The following is a 6000-nucleotide window of genomic DNA, read 5'->3' as shown; positions in this document are numbered from 1 at the left end:
AATCTGTATCATTTGGTTCTTCCAAAGCCTAGATCACTCACCCAGATGAAATTTGCCCCCAAACCCTACCCAGCTGAACATGAGTCTTAGATATTGGACCAGCTGGACTTTATTGATGGTAGAGTGGGGCAAGGAAGCCTCCCTCTCCCAGTGAAAAACCGGCACATTCAGAGCAACGGGACACCAGCCTAAAGGAGTTAATACGCCCCGGTCCACGTGGCCAGAGTTGCATCCGGGCAGCCCTGTCTCTCCTTGGAAGGCACTTTTTTCCAGTAGTGTACCCCATTTTGCTCTCAGCCTCCACCACTTAGAGCAACTGTGTTTTTCCCCCTCCATCGCTGTCATGTTTGCTCCTTCCAAAGTTGTGGGGAGAGAGGGGGACTCACCGTGGGTGCACAACTTAAGGGGCACCCAAAATGCAGTCATTGGGAGAATAGTTCAATGCAGTGTGTTACAAATAAAAATGAATGCACAGAGTTCCAGGTTGAACAAAATATCGAAGTTGTAAGTGGAGGCAGCACCACAGAGATCCTTGTGAGGTCTCCCACCATCATCACCTGCAGTGGAAATGCTTGTTCTGGGCCCTCGGGAAGCTCCGGATGTGCATGTGGAGGCTGTGCAGATGCTCTTTCCAAGCCCACAGCTGGGAAGGGGACCATGCTGGCTTTGCTTGCTACTAGCCTGCCCAGAAAACCACCCCCCCTCCGTAGTGCAGGGGGCAGGCTCTGTTTATGGGTTATTAGAGCAATAGTCACAATTACTAGATGTGAGCTGTGGCTCTGTTTTTTCCCCTGTCTGTGTCTATCTCTTCCTGTTTTCTAAGGGCTGCTACTGTGACATTAAGTAACGTATAGAAAATAAGGTACTTCCTATTTCTGAGCCAGCCCGGGTTTCGTCTCTGCTCGAGTCTCCTCCATGCTGCTCAAAATGCTGCTTTTCTCAGTTAAACACAGAGTTGACTCAAAGGCCAAGCAATGGGGGAGCCATCCTCTTTTGCTTTATTTTCTGAGATGCAGGGAGCATCTCTCTGTGCTTTGAGATGCTGCCTGCAGAGTGGGGATGATGGAAGATGCCTCAGACACGTTCTCAGCAAAGAGTCGCAAACTCCCTACGTGTAGTGGGAGGAGGGTGTTTGATCCCCTCTGTCCTCGGAGGGGCCAGCCCCACGTCTTTTCTGGAACTATGGATATCTTCTCAGTTTCTGGCCGGGTCATTTGTGTTTGACTCGGAGCATCACTGGCTGAAAATCATCATAAAGGTATGTAACATGTCCCATGAGATAAGCATATTGAAGATGACAGCTTAAAAAAACCAAAAAAAAAATTTTTTTTTACCGTGTGTTCTTAATGGTATATTTATCTTCAAGCATGCAGTTAAAAAGAAATACCACATAAAACTGGGTCTGACCCAGTTCAGTAATTCTCTTGTGTGCTTAACAGCACTGCTGCTTTTGTCAAAATATTTATTGCAATTCATAATGGCTGTCGGAAACCAGGTCTACAATCCGTGTTTGACTAAATATAAAAACAACCTATAGGAAATTTGTGGCTTTGTAAGCAGTTTTTTCCAATGGTAGACCTAATTAAAATGAAGGTGTGAATTGTTTAGAAATATTAGTTATGTTGGCCCAAGAGTTTGCAAAACTAAGTGTACAGTAGATTCTAAAAAGGTATTTGATACAGATCCTATTTATAGCACTTGTACTGATCACCCAAGGGTAGCATTTGTCAGTGAGATTTACAAGGGACCATGGACCCTGGACCACGTATTTACACACATATTTGGCTTCCCAGTGTCCAAAATAGCTGAGAGCTGCAGGGTCTGTCAGATAAGCCATGGAGCCGTGCTCTGAGAGGTAATGTGCTTCTCTGTTCCCGTAGCAAATCTTTCTGTAAGAATGAAACCAGAGATGTTATCTACCAAAATGCAGTGAGGGACAGGATGCGAGCTAGAAAAATGATAGCGTCGGCTGGCTGGGAAAAGCAGAATCAACGTCAGGGCAGGTTTAAAATAATGTGCCTAATTCTACTGCCCCAGATAAGAGCAGGCATTTCGGACCCCAAGGCTGATGTCTGTTAGAGCGAGTGTGGAGATCCTGCAGCCATCTTGGGGGCTGTGGGAAGATCCCGAGAAGTCAGGGGATGAAGATGGGCTTCCTTAGTTGCACCTTGGCTGAGAAGTCGGGGGAGGTGTGCGGTCACAGGGGAGGAGATCATGTGATCAGGGTCATCCAGAAGAACCTAAATGATTGCTGCATGGTGGCCTATGGGAAATGAGGCCACAAGAGGCAAATGGGTACCGGGCAGAGACTTTTCTCCTGGTGGAGATTGTAAACACGTACACAGAGAACCAAGCTTGCAGAAGGGAGGTGGGGAATTCTGTTTGATTAAGAGGGAAATTCTAAAACGTGGAGTACCTGCTGTGCACACACCAATCACATCTGCTGTGTTTCCAGTTCTTTAAAAAGTGGACATGAACCCTACCTCTTAGGAATGCTCGTCTTGGAGAAGTTGGGTGGCTTATTCGAAGTCACAGGGTTTGTTGGTTGCAGCAGACTCAAAGACAGGTGTTGTCTCTGGAGTCTGGGGATTCCAGCAGCCACGTGGCCCTTCTGGGTGTGGCACTTCGGTGGTGGCCGAGAGGCCCTGGAATGACCACACCGGTGGGGAGTTTCTGCAAGGCCCGTTTGGGGCGTCAGGAGGTAGCCTTTTCTCTGCTTTGGCTTGCAACCAAGTAAGCAGTCTTTGCAGACCTTCATTGCTTTAGCTGTGGTTTCATGATGACCACTTGGTATTCAGAGCCATGGCGGAGCTTTTCCATATACGGTAGTGATGTCCAATGTCCTTCGAATATAAGAGTACATCAGGAAGAGGGGTTGGTACAAAGAAGACCACTTCAAGGGAAATGATACACATTGAGTCTGTTTCCCCAAGGGGAGCCTTGTGGCACTCCGGGCTAGGGACATGTTTTTTTAGTTTAGGGAAACTACAGGGGCTGCATCAAGTACATTGACTCACACACTGGAAAGGTGGTTCCTATTTCAGTTATTTATTTATTTTCTTACTTAGTATTTATTATTTTAATAAACTAGCCTTTTGTTTTGAGAGAATTGTAGATTCACGTGTGGTTGTAAGAATAATGCAGAAAGACCCATGTAGCTTTTATCCAGCTTCCCCCAGTGGTAATGTCTTGTAGATCACAACGAGGATATTGATGTTGGTCTGGCCAGGTTGCAGACCATTTCCATCATCACAGGTATCCCTCCCTCATGGTCATGCTCACTTTTCTCCTGCCCGCCTCCTCTTAACTCCTGGGAACCACTAATCTATCCTCCAGTTCTAGAATTTGTCACTTCAAGAATGTGACATGAATAGACTCACACAGCGTGTAGCCTTTGGGGATTAACTTTCCATGCTCAGCATAATTCTCTGGAGAGTCATCCCAGCCGTTCTGTATATTAATAGTTCACCCCTTGTTATTGCTGAGTAGTAGTCTGTGATGGGGATATACCACAGTTGGTTTAAACATTTGTCTGTTGAAGGACGTCTGTGCTGATTGCAGTGTTTTGCTCTTATAAATAAAGCTGCCGTAGATATTTGTGTACAGGATTTTTTGTGGACAGAACTTTTCCTTTCTCTGGGATAAATGCCCAGGACTATAATCCCTGGGTTGAGTGGTAGTTGTATTTTTAATTTTTTTCTTTGAAGCTGCCCCACGCTTTTTCCAGAATGGCTGTACTATTCCACACTCACATGCCAATGTGTCTAGTGGCTCTACATCCTCACCCGTGTTTGGTGGTGTCACTGTTTTTTGCTCTTGCCATTCTGACAGGTGTGCAGTGATATTTCACTGTGGTTTTAATTTGTATTTCTCTGATAGATAGTAATGTTGAACATTTCACAAGCTTGTGAGTCTGTAGGTATTGTTTTTACTGTCTTATAGGTAGGGGCTTTCACAGAGCAAAGATTTTTCATCTTCAGCTCAGGTCTGAAAACTCTTTTTTTTTTTTTTTTTTTTAGAGAGAGAGAGAGAGCACAAGCAGGAGGAGGGGCAGAGGGAGAGGGAGAAGCAGACTCCCTGCTGAGCAGGGAGCCCTATGCGGGGCTGGATCCCATGGCCCTGGGATCATGACCCGAGCCAAAGGCAGACGCTTAATCAACTGAGCCACCCAGTTACCCCTGAAAAGTCTTTCCTGTGCCCTAGATCCTGAAGATTTTCTCCAGTGTTTTTTTCTAGAGCTTTCTGGTTTTACATTTTACATTCAAGCCTGTTTCACATTTTGAGTTAATTTTTGTCTACATAAGATGTGAGGTTGAGGCTGACCTTTATTTTTTGTACCTATGCATGTCAGTTGCTGAAAAAGTTACATACTCCCTTTACTGAATTGTCTTTGAACCTTTGTTCACAATCAGGTGGGTATATTCATGTGGGTTTAATTCTGTTTTTTAAGAAAATTCTGTTCTGTTGATCCGCATGTCTGTTCCTCTGAGAATACAATAGTCTTGATTACTGTAGCTGTGTAATACATTTTCAAATCAGGTAGACTGATTTTATTCTTTCCATTTTATTATCATTTTTCAAAATTGCGTTATTCTAGTTCTTTTACCTTTCTATATAAATTTTAGAATAGTCTTGTCTATGCCCATAAAAAGTCTTACTGGAATTTTGGTAGGAACTGACTTGAGCCTGTGTGTCAGTCTGGAGAGAATGGACTTCTTTGCTAAGGTCAGTTTTCCACTCTGTGGACACAATATCTCCTTCTTTATTTAGACCTTCTTTGCGTTTTTCCATTAGTGCTTTGCACTTTTCAGCAGATAGGTCCTGTACAGGTTTCATTAGACTTATACCTAACTATTTCAGTTTTTTGAGTGATTGTAAATGACATTGTATTTTAAGCTTTGGTTTCCGGTTGTTCCTTGCTAGTTATAAAAGTAAAATTGACTTTTGTATGCTGAACTTTTATCATGTGACTTTGATGAATTTATTAGTTCTAGGAATTTTTTGGTAGATTTCTTGGAATTTTCTACATAGACAATCATGTCATCTGCAAAAAGGGACAGTTCTATTTCTTCCTTTCCTATCCATATGTCTCTCATTCCTTTCTTGCTTTATCACACTGGCTGGGACTTCCAGTACTGTGTTGAATAGGAATGGTAAGAGAGGCATCTTTGTCTTGTTCCCAGTCTTAAGGAGGAAGTATTTCAGTTTTTTGCCATTAAGTGTAATATCAGCTGTAGATGTTTTGTAGATGTTCCTCGTCAAGTTGAGAAACTTTCCCTCTGTTTCTATGTTCTGAGAGATTTTATCACATTTAGGTTTTGACTTTTGTCGAAAGCTTTTTCTACATCAACTGGTGTGATCATGTGATTTTCCTCCTTTGTTAACGTGGTGGATCCCATCGATATACCCTTGGAAACCTTGGCCATGGTATATAGTTCTTTTTATGTTGTAGAGTCTATTTGCTAATATTTTTGTGAAGGATTCTGCCTCTATATCCATGAGGGATATTGCTCCGTAGTTTTCTCTTTTGTGCTGTCTTTGGTTTTGGTTTCAGGGTAACGGGTAGATTCGTAAAAGTAGATTAGCTTGTTGGAAGAATAAACATTGTTAAAATGTCTATGCTGCCCAGAGCAATCTATACTTTCAACGCCATCCCCATCAAAATACCAATGGCATTTTTCAAAGAGCTGGAACAAACAATCCAAAAATTTGTGTGGAACCAGAAAAGACCCCGAATTGCCAAGGAAATGTTGAAAAAGAAAAAGCTGGGGGCATCACGTTGCCTGCTTTCAAGCTATATTACAAAGCTGTGATCACCAAAACAGCATGGTCCTGGCACAGAAACAAACACATAGATCAGTGGAACAGAATAGAGAGCCCAGATATGGACCGCCCCTCAACTCTATGTCAACTAATTTTTGACAAAGCAGGAAAAACTATCCAATGGAAAAAAGACAGTCTCTTCAATAAATGGTGCTGGGAAAATTGGACACCTATATA

The 6000-nt window shown here is 43.1% G+C and overlaps 1 protein-coding gene across 1 annotated transcript in view; it reads left to right on the top strand.

The window, feature by feature from the left end:
• Positions 1–885: 885 nt before the first annotated feature.
• ZNF831 (zinc finger protein 831) overlaps positions 886–6000 on the top strand; it is a 94323-nt gene continuing 89208 nt past the window's right edge. The window contains exon 1 of the mRNA XM_026503829.4: positions 886–1258. The gene's annotated coding sequence lies outside the window, so the exon portion shown is untranslated. The remainder of the gene's footprint in view (positions 1259–6000) is intronic.

This window comes from Ursus arctos, unplaced genomic scaffold, assembly GCF_023065955.2.
Source record: "Ursus arctos isolate Adak ecotype North America unplaced genomic scaffold, UrsArc2.0 scaffold_16, whole genome shotgun sequence".
Taxonomy (NCBI): domain Eukaryota; kingdom Metazoa; phylum Chordata; class Mammalia; order Carnivora; family Ursidae; genus Ursus; species Ursus arctos.
Note: the sequence above shows the minus strand (reverse complement) of the source record. Positions and strands in the feature narration are given on the sequence as shown.